The sequence below is a fragment of the Sphaeramia orbicularis genome, chromosome 24, assembly GCF_902148855.1.
Source record: "Sphaeramia orbicularis chromosome 24, fSphaOr1.1, whole genome shotgun sequence".
Classification (NCBI taxonomy): domain Eukaryota; kingdom Metazoa; phylum Chordata; class Actinopteri; order Kurtiformes; family Apogonidae; genus Sphaeramia; species Sphaeramia orbicularis.
Window position 1 is genome coordinate 12,355,153 of NC_043979.1, and position 17,705 is coordinate 12,372,857.

The window sequence follows — 17,705 nt, forward strand, 5'->3', positions numbered from 1 at the left end:
CTGCTGAGAAAAAACAACTAAATGTTCATTGTAAATTTTGCTTCCCCACCCTGTATACAGACTATTGTGTAGAATTGGGTTTAAAAATCATGACAAAATAAACTGTAATCTGCTGTATTTTGTGGAAAAGTGGACAGGTGTACTGGTGCCAGAGATAAATGGTGTAGCCACTGAATAAAAAAACTCTTTAACCCTTTCATGCATGAATTATAAAGGCCTTTAAACAAGAGTGTTTGTATTCTTCTTCAGGCATTAAAAAAAACAATGTGATTGAAAATGTGGTAACACTTTACTTGAAGGTCTAGTTTATAATGCATTAAGCGCACATTCATAAGACATTATAATGCATTTATAATGCATTATAAAAGTCATCACAACAGTTTATGATCATGTACAACAACTTATACCAAGGTTAACAAAGTATTATACAGGGTGGGGAAGCCAAATTTACAATATTTTGAGGCAGGGTTTTGCGCAAGTGTTCCTCAAATATTGGGGTGACAACTTCTCCCATTCTTCTTTAATAGTATCTTCCAGACTTTCATTCATTCTCTTCTTTCCATTATAAACAGTCTTTATGGACACTCCAACTATTTTTGAAATCTCCTTTGGTGTGACGAGTGCATTCAGCAAATCACACACTCTTTGACGTTTGCTTTCCTGATTACTCATATGGGCGAAAGTTTCTGAAAAGGTATGGATAATAGTGTTAGGTATGATTATGACATCAATATATGTTTGGTTTCAAAACAATTGACGTAGTGCCTGCTGAGAAAAAACAACTAAATGTTCATTGTAAATTTTGCTTCCCCACCCTGTACGTGCATTAAATGCGTTCTTATCTGTGACCTGAGTCAGGTCCTGTGAAAAGTACCGCTCCAAACACAGGAATAAGCAGCTTTTTCCCCCCTGAGGAAAACACCCCGCTCTTAAAGTGAGCAATAAATCTGGCACTTAGAGAGGTTGTCTCTCAGAGTGTGTGTGTATTTGAGTGTGTAAATGTACTCCGTGTCCTCAAGTCCATAGCCTCTAGTGCTCTCCAACGTTACCCGGCCCCTGCAACATCCGTAACCCGTGACCCCTGGAACTCCTGTTTTGTTCTCGGCTCTCTAAGGCCCCTCAAGATGGAACTCCCCCCAGATTACAGACACCCCTCTTGCACTACCCCGGTAGCCTTTGACCTCCACAGCAACCTCTGCGCTCTCTGCACGGCTTGGCCTCGCATTCCTGCAAGGCGCTGAAACCTGAGCCCGCGGTGAGCTCATCGCAGTCCACGGAATCAAGAGTTAAATGATACCAAAAAACACAGAGAGAAGAGAGAAAACGGAGAGAGAGAAAGAGAGAGAGAGGGAGAGTAAAGGGGGAGAGGCAAACGTTGATGTAGGACAGACAGGTCTGGAGCTGGTTGTGTTTTGTCGGAGCTTCTCAGGGGTTAAGTTACACTCAAGAAAGCAAAGGAGGAAGAGGAAGAAGAAACTGCTGGCGTCTTTGAATTCTCCAGCCTTTTGTCTGTCTCCTTTTTTTTTCTTTTCCTCCCGTCCTCGGCGTCTCTCCGCGGCCTGACTGAGCGGTGCCTTCAGTTTCCTCTTAACACACTCCAGCGGCAGCACACGCCGCCGCACCGCCACCCCTCACATCCACGCATTCAAGTTAACGAGCCCCGTCGGTGCCGTCCTCCTCGCGTCTGGCTGGGATGTGAGCGTTAACGCCGTCTCCCTGCTTCTGTTCTGTCTCTGACCTCATCACGACCACCATCACGACTGTCCGAAGGCGGTAAGTGTCTTTTTTTTTTTTTTTTTTTTTTAAACCATTCAACTGTGTCTGTCAATGTGTTTCTGTTAAAAAAAAAAAAAAAAATTGAGAAATAAAACTTACCCTGACAAAACTCCCCCTAAAAGTCACATCTTAGAATGATTGTGATTCAAGTCTCAAAGACTGTAGAGTACCATTAAGACGTTTAATCACTGCAAACATAACACTGGGTTACAAAAAAATGTTTTTTTGCAAGTTGCTAAATCCAAAAATGACATGTGTTTTTCTCAATCAGGTCAGGTTGTTTTTTTGCTAATTTCATTTTGAAAAATTTGATCTTCTCACAAAATTGATTACATTTTTGTGACTTTATCATTTGATTTTTTATATAGTTCTCAACCAAAATAGGTTTTAAGAGAAAAAAAAAAATCATTTTCTAACAGGATTCCTGTTAGGTACAATAGTGTATTCAGCGCAGATGTAGTAGAATACGTCAGGCTCATTTTTGCAAGATCTTCTAGTCGAAGCCATTTCATTCACCTGTAATATTAAAAAAAAACATTAATCATAAATTGGCAAAAGTAAAATCTTCAGAACTCGTTTATTGCAAGAAATAGGAAAGAATTTTGTATCATATGATGTGAAAATGTCCATAAATGTAAGCAAAAATGTTAAAAAGACAATATGTAGCATAGTTCAGAAAGTTGACCTGATTGAGCAAAATGAATGTGATTTTTGGATTCAGCACACCAAAATGATCCTAAATCAGCTCAGAAAACTGAAACAATAAATTTGTTGTTGACCACTGTTATGATTCAAGTCTCAAAGACTGTAGAGTACCATTAAGACGCTTAATCACTGCAAACTTAACACTGGGTTACAAAAAAATGTTTTTTGCAAGTTGTCTAGGTTTTTTCCAACTGAATTAGGACCATTTTGCACCACTAAATCCAAAAATGACATGTGTTTTTCTCAATCAGGTCAGGTTTTTTTTTGCTAATTTGATTTTGAAAAATTTGATCTTCTCATAAAATATAATAATTAACCCTTTCATGCATGAATTATGAGAGCCTTAATTAATTTTTTTTTCTCTAGGCATTAAAAAACAATGCGATTGACATTTTTTATGAACCTGTTTTTTTGTGGAGTTGCAAAAATATCCATTCAGCTGGACACCATGCATTTAATTTTGGAAGCAAAGAAACGTGTTTATTGATATACTGTGTGAAAACTATAACATAAAAACATTTTTAATGCAGCTAATCTGATGTTTTCTCACCTTTTAACATACACTAATACAGGTCATTACTCACTTCATGGAGATAATATGCAAAAAAGAAACCATTTTGTTGAAAAAAAAAACAAAACAACTTTTAATTACAGTCTAATAACAATAACAAGCACTTGATTGACACTCAAACATGTTACTGTAGATCAGGTTTATCTAGAACAGCAAAGTTACAGTAATGGTATGAATTGCAGTGTATGGGATGATGCATAAGCGTCCACTGTGTTGGCTGATATGGAACTAAAACAACAAAATCCATGAATATATAAGAGAACAGCTGGAGAAGAACTGTCCACTGTACTGACCACTATGCATGAAAGGGTTAATACCAAAATAAGATTGGTAAGCACACTTTATGAAACTTGTGACTTGATTCCTGTTAGGTACAATGGTGTATTCAGCGCAGATGTAGTAGAATACGTCAGGCTTATTTTTGCAAGATCTTCTAGTCGAAGCCATTTCATTCACCTGTAATATTAAAAAAAAAACATTAATCATAAATTGGCAAAAGTAAAATCTTCAGAACTCATTTATTGCAAGAAATAGGAAAGAATTTTGTATCATATGATGTGAAAATGTCCATAAATGTAAGCAAAAATGTTAAAAAAAGCAAATATGTAGCATAGTTCAGAAAGTTGACCTGACTGAGCAAAATGAATGTGATTTTTGGATTCAGCACACCAAAATGATCCTAAATCAGCTCAGAAAACTTAATAAATTTGTTGTTGACCACTGTTGTGATTCAAGTCTCAAAGACTGTAGAGTACCATTAAGACGCTTAATCACTGCAAACATGTTTGACACCTGTGTTTTATCTATTCTGTTAAATCTCATATCGTCATAGCTACTTGTTGTATCCTGTCCCGTTTTCCTACGCCTTAGGTGGTGTCTGGGTGTGAAATTATTCGAAGGTAGTTATTTACTTTTATTTCTCAACCATTATCCTTCCCTTCCTCTAGTCGTGAATGAAACCTGTCACAACTTACTGTACTTGTATTGAAAAGTTTATTCTTACTTATATCAGCATTTGAAAAGTGGAAAAGACCTTTGAGGAAAATGTGGCGTACTTAAAAAAAAAAAATAGATTGAATTTCATGACGTTTTGAGCCATTTTTGGAAAAGTAGAGCAGATAATAATTACTGTAAACACCCCAGAAAAGCTTAAAGAAACAGGAGAGCGATTAAAGCCATTAGATGTGGAAAAGGTTCCTCATTGATTTTACATTCGCTTGGCTTCGGTGGTGGTTGAAATGCCTTGGGTAAAGTATCAGTTAATTTGATATGCCAAATAAAACTTTTAGAGTATTAAGATATGCTGATGGTGGTTACATTCTGGTAAAGTACTAATAAATACCAGATGAAGCTGCTGCTGTTGCTGCTGAAAAAGACAAAGAAAAGTAGACAGGGTTCCTCCAGGTTTGTACAAGTTAAATTTAAGACCTTTTTAAGACTGAGACAGAAAATAATACCCATATCAGAGACTATTTCACGGCTGTACCGGCAAAAATTTGTGGCTTCTAGAACAGGGGTCTCAAACATGCGGCCCGGGGGCCAAATGCGGCCCGCCTAAGGTTCCGATGCGGCCCGTGGGATGAATTAGCAAAGTGTAAAAATTCAACAGTCAAGGCTGTGGAACTCATTTTAGTTCAGGTTCCACATCCAGACCAATATGATCTACAGTCAAATAATAACATAATAACCTACAAAAAATAATGACTCGGTTTGATGTGAAAAAAATATTATATTATGCCTATGAATAATGACAACTTCAAATATTTGTCTTTTAGTGCAAAAAATAACATAAAATTATGAAAATATTCACATTTACAAACTATCCTCTAACAATAAAATGTGAATAACCTGAACAAATACGAACAACCCGAAATATCTAAAGGAAATTAAACACAATTTTGACAATTTTCGGAACAATTTACGGAATCACTTTGGGTTTGACGAAGAAGACGAAGAGCAAAAACACATCACGCGCAAAAAGTATTTCGTAGTTGTGTCCGCTCCGACCAGTAACACAACAAACTTTTTTAACCATCTAAAGCAGGGGTCTCAAACATGCGGCCTGGGGGCCAAATGCGGCCCGCCTAAGGTTCCGATGCGGCCCGTGGGATGAATTAGCAAAGTGTAAAAATTCAACAGTCAAGGCTATGGAACTCATTTTAGTTCAGGTTCCACATCCAGACCAATATGATCTACAGTCAAATAATAACATAATAACCTACAAAAAATAATGACTCGGTTTGATGTGAAAAAAATATTATATTATGCCTATAAATAATGACAACTTCAAATATTTGTCTTTTAGTGCAATATATAATATAAAATTATGAAAATATTTACATTTACAAACTATCCTCTAACAATAAAATGTGAATAACCTGAACAAATATGTACAACCCGAAATATCTAAAGAAAATTAAACACAATTTTAACAATTTTCGGAACAATTTATGGAATCACTTTGGGTTTGACGAAGAAGACGAAGAGCAAAACACATCACGTGCAAAAAGTATTTCGTAGTTGTGTCCGCTCCGACCAGTAACACAACAAACTTTTTTAACCATCTAAAGCAGGGGTCTCAAACATGCGGCCCGGGGGCCAAATGCGGCCCGCCTAAGGTTCCGATGCGGCCCGTGGGATGAATTTGCAAAGTGTAAAAATTCAACAGTCAAGGCTGTGGAACTCATTTTAGTTCAGGTTCCACATACAGACTAATATGATCTACAGTCAAATAATAACATAATAACCTACAAAAAATAATGACTCGGTTTGATGTAAAAAAAAAAAATTACATTATGCCTATAAATAATGGCAACTTCAAATATTTGTCTTTGTTTTAGTGCAAAAAATAACATAAAATTATGAAAATATTTACATTTACAAACTATCCTCTAACAATAAAATGTGAATAACCTGAACAAATACGAACAACCCGAAATATCTAAAGAAAATTCAACACAATTTTAACAATTTTCGGAACAATTTACGGAATCACTTTGGGTTTGACGAAGAAGACGAAGAGCAAAAACACATCACGCGCAAAAAGTATTTCGTAGTTGTGTCCGCTCCGACCAGTAACACAACAAACTTTTTTAACCATCTAAAGCAGGGGTCTCAAACATGCGGCCTGGGGGCCAAATGCGGCCCGCCTAAGGTTCCGATGCGGCCCGTGGGATGAATTAGCAAAGTGTAAAAATTCAACAGTCAAGGCTGTGGAACTCATTTTAGTTCAGGTTCCACATACAGACCAATATGATCTACAGTCAAATAATAACATAATAACCTACAAAAAATAATGACTCGGTTTGATGTGAAAAAAATATTATATTATGCCTATAAATAATGACAACTTCAAATATTTGTCTTTTAGTGCAAAAAATAACATAAAATTATGAAAATATTCACATTTACAAACTATCCTCTAACAATAAAATGTGAATAACCTGAACAAATACAAACAACCCGAAATATCTAAAGGAAATTAAACACAATTTTGACAATTTTCGGAACAATTTACGGAATCACTTTGGGTTTGACGAAGAAGACGAAGAGCAAAAACACATCACGCGCAAAAAGTATTTCGTAGTTGTGTCCGCTCCGACCAGTAACACAACAAACTTTTTTAACCATCTAAAGCATGGGTCTCAAACATGCGGCCTGGGGGCCAAATGCGGCCCGCCTAAGGTTCCGATGCGGCCCGTGGGATGAATTTGCAAAGTGTAAAAATTCAACAGTCAAGGCTATGGAACTCATTTTAGTTCAGGTTCCACATACAGACCAATATGATCTACAGTCAAATAATAACATAATAACCTACAAAAAATAATGACTCGGTTCGATGTGAAAAAAATATTACATTATGCCTATAAATAATGACAACTTAAATGTTTGTCTTTGTTTTAGTGCAAAAAATAACATAAAATTATGAAAATATTTACATTTACAAACTATCCTCTAACAATAAAATGTGAATAACCTGAACAAATATGAACAACCCGAAATATCTAAAGAAAATTCAACACAATTTTAACAATTTTCGGAACAATTTACGGAATCACTTTGGGTTTGACGAAGAAGACGAAGAGCAAAAACACATCACGCGCAAAAAGTATTTCGTAGTTGTGTCCGCTCCGACCAGTAACACAACAAACTTTTTTAACCATCTAAAGCAGGGGTCTCAAACATGCGGCCTGGGGGCCAAATGCGGCCCGCCTAAGGTTCTGATGCGGCCCGTGGGATGAATTAGCAAAGTGTAAAAATTCAACAGTCAAGGCTATGGAACTCATTTTAGTTCAGGTTCCACATCCAGACCAATATGATCTACAGTCAAATAATAACATAATAACCTACAAAAAATAATGACTCGGTTTGATGTGAAAAAAATATTATATTATGCCTATAAATAATGACAACTTCAAATATTTGTCTTTTAGTGCAAAAAATAACATAAAATTATGAAAATATTCACATTTACAAACTATCCTCTAACAATAAAATGTGAATAACCTGAACAAATATGAACAACCCGAAATATCTAAAGAAAATTAAACACAATTTTAACAATTTTCTGCTTGTTACGAATTATTTATTGTCTTTGTAGTTCGGTTCCATAATGCACATATAGAAATGATAAGTTAAAACTGCACTTTTTTTTTTTTAAAAGAAATTTCAGTTTTTTCAGGTTATTCACATCTTTTTTGTTTGATAAGTTTATAAAAGTAAGTATTTTTACAATTTAATGGGTTTTTTTTTTGCACTAAAACAAAGACAAAAATGTGGAGTTTTCATTATTTTTTATAGGTTATTATGCTATTATTTTACTGGTCCGGCCCACTTTAGATCAAATCGGGCTGAATGTGGCCCCTGAAAGAAAATGAGTTTGAGACCCCTGTTCTAGAATTTAGGAAAATGTATTTATTTACTCCAATACCTTGATTCCCATCGTTCTCAGTCATTTCTCACCGGGGGCTACAAAGTTAGCGATAATCGGTTCCGAATTTCAGTATAATTTGTCGGGTTGGAACAGGTGGAACTGAGTAGAATAATGTTACTTTCTTTACAGTTTGGACATTTAAAGAAAATACAGCCAACATGTTTATGGCAACATAACTTTATCCAGTGGTTACCAACTTTTTTTGGCTCGTGACCCCATTTTTACATCACAAATTTCTGGCGACCCCAGACATTTTTTTGCTAAAATATATTTGTTTTTGATTGTGTAATAGTTTGCTATTCTATGTTGCAAATAAACATTAATTTTAGATAATATTTAGTCTATATCAACCAAACCAAAACATTAAATTATGAAAATACTTACTTTTATAAACTATCGAAAAAAAAAAAAAAAAATGAAAAAACTGAAATTTAAATTTATAAAACGTAAGAAAATTTGGTGCAATTTTAACAATAATATTCCTCAATTTATCATTTCTACATGTGCATTATGGATCGGATCTACAAACACACTAAATACTTAGTAACAGGCAGAAAACTGTTAAAATTGTGCTTAATTTTCTTTAGACATTTCAGGTTGTTCATGTTTGTTCAGGTTATTCACATTTTATTGTTTCAGGATAGTAAATGTAAATATTTTCATAATTTAATGTCATTTTTTGCAGTAAAACAAAGGGGGAAAAAAAATAAGTTGTTAATTCTAGATTTTTTTTGGCTTAATTCAAGATTTTTTTTTTTACTTAAGCGAAGATTTTTTTTTGGCTCAATTCAAGATTTTTTTGCTGAATATGCGGGGGGGTTTTTTTGCGTTTTTTTTTTTTTTTTTTTTCATTTTTTGCACTAAAACAAAGGAAAAAATATTTAAGTTGTTAATTCTAGATTTTTTTTTGGCTTAATTCAAGATTTTTTTTTTACTTAATTGAAGATTTTTTTTGCTTAATTCAAGATTTTTTTTTTTACTTAATTGAAGATTTTTTTTTTTTTTGGCTCAATTCAAGATTTTTTTCTGAATATGCAGGTTTTTTTGGGGGTTTTTTTTGGCTTAATTGATTTTTTTTTTTTTGGCTTAATTCAAGATTTTTTCCTTAATTCAAGCTTTTTTTTTTTCTTAATTCAATTGAAGACTGTGGAATTGTTGCACTTGTCAAAAACATCCCACGGGCCGGATTGGAACCTTTGGTGGGCCACATTTGGCCCCCGGGCTGCATGTTTGACACCCCTGGTCTATATAATGTATATTATTATGGACGGAGGCAGAAAAGCCAGGTGTAGATTACTGCAAAAAGCGAGAATTTTATTTTCCCTCATCAGGATATGTACAGTCAGTCCAGCTTGGATTTACAAGGCTGATAATTAATACTGAAAAAACAATAAAATTATCAAACGATGAATTATGAAAGAGCTGCAACATCTGAAACCGACCACTATTAACATTTGACAGACAAACAGAACCACAGTGCTTCAGTTTCAGCTTCAGTTTGTCATGTCTTTTATGGATGTAATTGTCTCTCTCAACTCACCATATGTTTTTTATTAGTAAGTTTTTTTTTTTTTATCAATTACTAGAAATTTCATTTGAATTCCAGGCGACCCCACGTGGGGTCCTGACCCCAAGGTTGAAAAACACTGACTTAAGACCTAACATATCAAATGTAATACCTTTTAAAGATTTTTTTTTTAAGGTAGTAAATACCCATTTGTAAATTCAATACTTTTTAAAACCCTGTGGAAACCCTGTGTAAAGGTACGTTTGGGTTTTTGAGTTCTGACGTTTATCAGCAGGTTGTGATTTTCTGTTTTGTCATATGTGTTATAACAGATTATTGCTACAGTCTAATCCTGAACACTCAAGGGTACTCCTTTAACCCTCCGGTATCCCATCCAGCAAGGCCCTTACTAAGCACCAAGTGTGCCTTTTTGGCACACTTGTGGAATAATGTCAAAAATTTTTTCATAGTTTATTTTGAATTCTCTTACACTTTTTTCAATTTCATCAACTTGAGCCGTAAATAAAAATACCAAATACTCAATAATTGTCACATTTTTTAACCCTTTAAATGCCATGTTTGTAATGTAAACAAACCATTTTTTTGATCCAAAAAACAAAAAAGTTAAAAAGTGGATCACATATTATTTGAATTTTTCATCCTGGCATATGTCAATGATTAACTCCAACATCAGTTAATTTGCGTTATTATTTTTGGCGCTAGGTCAATTGTTCAAAAATACTAGCATCTGTCACCAAGTGTGCCAAAAATGCACACCTATAAATCAAACTATTAAATATTATATATTGATTTATTTTTCTGCTCTAGTTTGATTTTATTTTTGTAAATCAAAGTCAGCCCTAATCATACAGATCAAATGGAAGAAATAGTGCGTTTTAGGCACACTTGGGAGACAGATGCTAGTCTGGTAATTTTCTTTTGTTTACAATGTCCAAATTTTAGTTGGTGGACAGAATTTTAAAGATCATGCGAAAATGAACAACTTTTGAATTCTAACCTTATTTAAATTGTGAAAAATAATATGAAGTTTTTTAAAATGAAGTGCAAAGTGTGCCTAAAAGGCTCACCCGGATACCGGAGGGTTAATAAGAGTAAGAATTTTACACATCAGCTAATACTGTCTGTAATTTATTTATGCATTTTTTTAATTTTTTTTTTTTTTTTACTTCAGAGATAAAACTGTGTTAAATCTTAACTACTGTTAAGATGTTAACTGTATATGACAAAATGTTGTTACATATACATCAAATTATGTACATTTATATTCTATATTATTCAATACTTATAAATCTTACACTTTTCTTTTTATTGATTTTTCTGGCGTGAAAGAACATGATAAAATAGATCAAGTACATGTTCAACTAAAGATACAATTTTTCTACTAGAAGGAATCTGTAAATATATTCTAATGTGCAGACAACATGTTTCCAATGAGTAAAACACATTCTCTTATTTAAAGAATACAACAAATAACTAGTACTTTTTGTCCGGTATTTGTTGCAGTTTGTTGCAGCATTTTTCTTGTCGACCCGAGGAATTAATGTATTAGTCGTTGAAATATTTACAACTGAGTTATTAACAGTTTACAATTTACTTGAGTTGAAATCCGACGTCTTTTCTTTCTTGTGTTGTATCACTATTAAACTGAATATCCTTTAAAATTCAGATAAACTAAGATACATCTGTGTCAGTTTTGACTATTTTCACACACTATTATAAAAAATATTCACAGTTGACATCGCTGTATCTGTTCCCTTTAAATGCATTAAATCAAATGTGTCAAAAGCTGAATAACGGCAGCGTTTATTAAAATAATTCAATGTCAGAGGTTATACGTAGATGTTGTCTGAGTTTGCGCCGCTAGTGCCTGTGATTTGTTTATTTAATTGAACCTTAGACACTCTCAAGAGTAGGATTTGGCTTTTCTCTGGCACTGTTCTAAGTCAAACCTTTGAATGAAACAGCTTTGGAAATTGAGTGCATTCAGGGCAGCTTTTGTGGGCAAGGAAAAAAAGGAAAAAAAAAAAATCTTTTGATCATAGAGATGTCATTATTTCCTGAGAAGTATTGTACATGTTTACCTGTGAGGAGCAACGGAGCACTTCATACCTATTTAAATAATGAGACTGTTACTTAGAGATAATTGTTACCGTTTCACCTCACACATTTTTTTTAAAAGTTATCGCTGGAGGCGCGCAAACAATTATTTTCAATTGCTCTGTGGTTGAAAAAGAAGGAGTAGGTGGTGGATTTGATAGTGTGAACTAGCCCTTATGCTGTATTTACTTTTACAATAACCCCTGAAAGAGGTTCTGAATGCATTCTTTTTATTATTCTTATTATTCTTATTGTTATTAAAAAGAAGAAAAAAAAAAAACAGAAAAAATAAATTATGTGTTCAACCTGTTTTTTTTCCACTCATTAAAATCATCAGCCCTGTGTAAACTTTGCTTCAGAAGGATTTGTCAGCCATAAGGTTGACATGACAAGTGCAGAGGGTCACAGTGAACAACAGGCAGTGAACTAGAAAGAAACATGGCAGCAATGAATAATGCATGAATGAAAGGTTTATCTAATGGTGCTCCTAAAAGTTTGAGTTCAATTTTTTTTTTTTTTTTTTTTGGGTCTTGCTAGAAAAGCTTCCCTTTGTAACTTAGTTGCTGCAGTCATGTACCCAAACCCAGCTTGAGAGAGAGTGAGATGCTGATTGCTTTAACCCTTTCATGCATACTGGTCACTCCAGTGGACAGTTATTCTCCAGCCGTTCTCTTGTATATTCATGGGTTTTGTTGTTTTAGTTCCATATCAACCAATACAGTGGACACTTATGCATCATCCCATACACTGACATTCATACCATTACTGTAACTGTGCTGTTCTAGATCAACCTGATCTGCAGTGTCATGTTTGAGTGTAAATCAATTGTTATTTGTTAGACAAAAAGTTTTTTTTTTGCATGTTATCTCCATGAAGTGAGTAATTACTAGCATTAGAACAGTGGTTCTTAACCTGGGTTCGATCGAACCCTAGGGGTTCGGTGAGTCAGTCTCAGGTGTTCGGCGGAGGTCAGGACACACACTCGACTCATTAGTCGGGTGTGTGTCGGGCTAGGTCTGTGTATGTAAACAAACGGCTTCGGAGACTCTTTCTCTGATTGACATCCAATATACGTGGTGTATTGTTGTTGCTTATACAGTCTACTCTCGTTATACCGCCAACTTCCGTTCACGGCCAAATTGGTGGTATAGCGAAAATGGCGTTACAACGGGTTGCGTCCATAATGTGCATGTCTTTACTATATGATGTCTATGCTGCCTCCGTTAACCCGTTCTAATTGCCTTTCTAAATAAATCTTGATTCTGTTATGTTATAAGGGATCATTTAAAGTGGGGAAACATTTTAAGCATTATTATACCGTGTCGGGAAATGACACCCCATCATCTTGAGGCTTTGGCTTAATCCCACGTCCTCTTCCCGACATCCTGACCTACTGAGTGTTCTGCGATAAATGAACGGTGGCCGTTCCGTAGACCTACTCGTAGCTTGTCGCGATCAGCGTCTGGCGCGTTTGTTTCAGTGCATTGTTAAAATTTATGTGTACTCGATGGCAATCACGCTGGCGGTATAACGGTCGGGAAATCAATGGTATAAGTGTTGTTTGTGCATGGAACTGGGCTGGCGGATGGCGATAGGCGGAAATGGTGGTAGCTAATGGAATAATGCATTGGGGATTTTTGTGCAATGGTTTTGGTCGGCGGTGAGCGAAAATGGTGGTATAACGGCGGGCGGTTTAACGAGAGTAGACTGTAGCACTACAACACAATCCAGAAGTGTTTATAATCTCTTCCACTCGTCTGACGATGAATTATTTAAGTATTTTCCACATCGTTGTTATGACTTTTGCTACTTCCTGTTAACCACGGAGGCAGCCATGTGTTGCGTTTGTTTACATTTTTCGGTCACCGCACTGGTCAGTTACAATCATGTGATGACCGACGCACCGTCGTGGACGGAGAAATTGTATTACGCTAAAGCCGTCAGTCACACTCATTTGCAGTAAATATTCATTATTATTGTAGCCTGATGGAAATTAGGTGATGGGTGTGTTCAAAAAACTTTAGTCTTTTTCGTAATATTTGTCCAGTATGGTTTAATAAGAGCGGCGCCCCCTGGTGGATTAATTGAGAAATGCTCATTCCAACACATTAAATGTCAGTAGCAGCACTTTGTTCCAGTCAGACTAATGACAACGACAATAAAACACATGTACAAAAGGAACTAAGAACTGGAATGGGATTATTAAGTACTCATATCGGTACTTGGTATCGGCAAGTACGCAAATGTAAGTACTCGTACTCGTTCTGGAAAAAAGTGGTATCGGTGCATCCCTAATCTTAAACCTTTATGAATGTTATAAATTATGGTAAAGCTACTCCCAAAAACCTTATAAATGCAGCTGATAAACATAAGTGTGTATACTGTATGTGCTGTGTATGTATGTGTGTTACTGGTTTTGTAAAATGTCAAAAGACAGGGTTGAATTAACAAAAAGGAAAAACCTGTTTTTTTATGTCATGTTTGTCTTTGAACTACCTTGACTGCACTGTCCCCACTAAATAAATAAACTGAAATTAAACCAAGGTGACTTTCCCCAAGTCTTTTCAAAGTCACTCCAACCCCTATGCATCAACATTCATGCTTCAGTTTTTGGTAAAATATATGTCACTAATGTGTCAGAGCGGATGACAGCTCTACATGCACCTTCCTGGAATGCAGGAGGCGAAAAGTGTGAAAAAAAAAAAAAAAAAATCCAGCTCTTTCACCTATAATTGCTTTAGGGGACAGGCAGGTAGTCGCAAACTGTTTTATATGGAGCTACATGAATGAGCGCATTTGACAGCTGGAATGTGTTTTTGTGCAACGCAAAGGGGAAGAAAAAGGCACACATCCAAGCCTCTTTTTCATTCTGTCCATTTTAAAGCGTTTAGTAACAAGTGTTAAAATCACTTGACACTGTTATGACAAAAGGACTGACACGTTCTATCTTATGATAAAAAGATAAAGGACAGTGGAGAAGGATGTGTGAAGAATCCAACCTGTGACAGCTTCCTTTCGCCTGATGATGTGATTGTTCTGTTAGGTTCAAGGATCTTTTACTTTACAATAGAATTAACCCTTAAAGACCCAAACAGACACTGATCTAAACTGTTTAATACCTGTTGATCCATTAATCCTATCAATACATGTGAATAAATAGTTTGTCATCTTTTCATGGTCATCACATATGACAAGTTTGGACGTTCAGAGGCTCCGTAGTTACCGCGGAAACACTGTCAACTTCTAAAACATTGACTCACCAGTAAAACCCATGGAGTTGGATCAATGACAGTGAATGGAGACGCTTGTTTTTACATGCACTTATTGCTATTTTTGCTGAAAAAGTAACTTTTTCTTGAATTTTCTCTGTTTTTGAGATAATAACCCTCAACTTCCCACGAGAATTTATGAACATAAATGTGATCAGTAAATGAAATATAGGAAAACACCTGATTTTAACTGAAAAACTACAAAATACAGAGGATAATAATACAAAAATCACTTAAGAAGAGTTAAACATGCCTAAAAAGTAGCACTGGGTCTTTATGGGTTAAGCACTGATAACACTTTATTATTTATTCATATTTAATGGGATGTGATGTGATGTGGCACTTGGTTTATTTTCAGTTAATGATTATTTTTGCGGAAAAAGTCACTTTTTCTTCAGTTTTCTCTGTCTTTGATATAATAACCCCAAACTTTAATCTGAGCTTTTAAGAACATCTACATGATCAGTGAATTAAATATAGGAAAATACCTGGTTTTCATGGAAAAAATACAAAATACAGAAGATAATATCACAATAAATGGTGATAAATCACTTAAAGAAGGTTAAATATAGAGAAAAAAAATATTTGGGAATTGCCATAAAAGTAACACTGGATCCTTATGTGTAAAGTAGTTTTGGAACCAGTACTTTTACACTATTACTTGAGTTAAAAGCTTTAGCTTGAGTTGATACTTCAACTTCTACAGAAGTCTTTTTAAACCCTAGTATCTGTACTTTTACCTGAGGAATGAATGTGAATACGTTTGAAACCTCTGTGGGTTACACTCTAATGATGATGATGATGATGATGATGATGATGAACCAGTTTGTATAAGAATAGTCCACATCACAGGAGCAGATGTAAAAACAGTCACAAGTCGCTTTTCCATTGACCCTCAAATTGCGCGAATATAACATGTGCAAAAAAATTTGCCTAATGGAAAAAAGACAATTTTGCCAAAACTCTCATTTTTCAATGAAAAGTTTTTGTTTGTAAATAATTGGTGTAAAATGCACTTTGTCATCTTTTCATGGTCATCAGATATGACGCATTTGGACATTCAGAGGCTCTGTAGTCACCATGGAAACACCGTCATCTTCTACAACATTTGATTCACCAGTAAAACCCATGGAGTTGGATCAATGACAGTGAATGGAGATGTTTGTTTTTACATTCACTTATTGATATCTTGCTGAAAAAGTCACTTTTTCTTCAGTTTTCTCTTTTTTTGATATAATAACCCTCAACTTTAACCCTTTAGCAATTGCAATCTCTGCATTTTGCACTTTACAGCATTCACATTTCTGTAACTCCTGAACCGTTTGGGCTATCCAAAGAATTCCAATGGCTTCAGAAAGCTGAAATCATGAACTTTCTGACACTATATTACACTTTACGGCAGCAATGTTACAAGTAGAAAGGAATTGCTTCAGAGACTTCCACACAGGCTGAAAAATACCTGGAAATAACAAGAAATATGAAGCCATAATATGGATACTGAATGTTCAAGATTAAAAACCATGTTGGAGCAGATGCAAAATAACTGAAAGTTTATTTTTGCTATCTCAAAAAATGTTCTTATGGACATTTACAGTGTGTTTCTGATAATAAATTTGCTAAAAACGTCAAGTCGTTTTTTTTTTTTTTTCTTTTCTAATAAAACACACTGTTTTAAGTGCTTATTATTTATTATAATGGCAATTAATGGCCAGATATTAAAAGTTAAGTTCTTCCTGAAAACAAAGGTGCAAAGGAAATTTTCTGACACTTTTATTGCAAAGAAAACATGAAGCCATGTAGGTGGTCTGTTATAATGGCAGTTTTAAGGCTGGTTTATGCTTGCCGCATGAATGTGACGTGTGGAAAATAGATGCGGGGAGTCGGCACGAGAGTACGCGTGGTGCGTTTATTCTCCGGGCGGCTCTGCACGGCGTCTATTCCCAAACTGCAGGGGGCAGTGTTCCACAAACGCACGTCTATCACAGTAAAAAAACTAGAGAAGAAGAAAATTGTCGTGACAAACCAAACATGGCGAATCCGTGGGACGTTTGGGCTCCCTCCTGGGTCTCCACTTCTCTCTTTGGTGGTCTTTTTTGCCTTCACATATCTGTCCTGAATGTTTTTCCAGGTTTTTTTTTTTTTTGCCCATTCCTCCTCTTTGCCGACTGTAGCTGTAATTTCCCTCCATGAATTGTTCACCACACGGCTGTCGCTTTGTCCCGGTGTGACCAATCGTACCAGTGCCTGCACTTCTGTACTTCTACCACCAGGAGCTCCTGAATGGCGGCCATTTGTCCGTGCGTCTCTTACAAATTTTCTGAGGTGCGCAAAGCGGAAAGTTTCCACTTAATATGAGCGAATATGAGCAAAGGGGCGTGGGTGTGAAAATGACGTCAATTGGCTGCGTGAAGCCGCACAGAGCTCGCTGATGCGGTAAGCATAAACCAGCCTTTAAAAGGGTTCACTTATATCAGTGTTTCTTAAAGTGTGGGGCGGGCCCCCCGGGGGGGTGCAAAAGTGTGCCGGGGGTGCATGGGATCTCTCCTGGGTGGTTGTTTTTTTTTTTTTTTCTCCTTCAGGTTAGCACATGCAGCTGGTGGAACTGATATTTTAGTGTTGGAGCACCCTGGACTCATTTTAGGGACGTACAACAAACAAATCTACTGCCATGGTGATCTGTCACTAGACTAGACCAAGAGTTTAGGTTTGGAGAATGGACAAGGATTGGACTGGAAAAGAAAAATGTGACATGTTTCTGTTTTTGTACAGTTTGCACTTTAATGTTCTGAGATGTGAAATGGAAATGGGCTCATTGCAGCCACTGAT

General features: G+C 35.7%; 1 protein-coding gene across 1 annotated transcript in view; it reads left to right on the top strand.

The window, feature by feature from the left end:
* The first annotated feature begins 1,389 nt into the window (after window positions 1-1,389).
* flrt2 (fibronectin leucine rich transmembrane protein 2) overlaps window positions 1,390-17,705 on the top strand; it is a 162,661-nt gene continuing 146,345 nt past the window's right edge. Inside the window, exon 1 of the mRNA XM_030128766.1 lies at window positions 1,390-1,773. The gene's annotated coding sequence lies outside the window, so the exon portion shown is untranslated. The remainder of the gene's footprint in view (window positions 1,774-17,705) is intronic.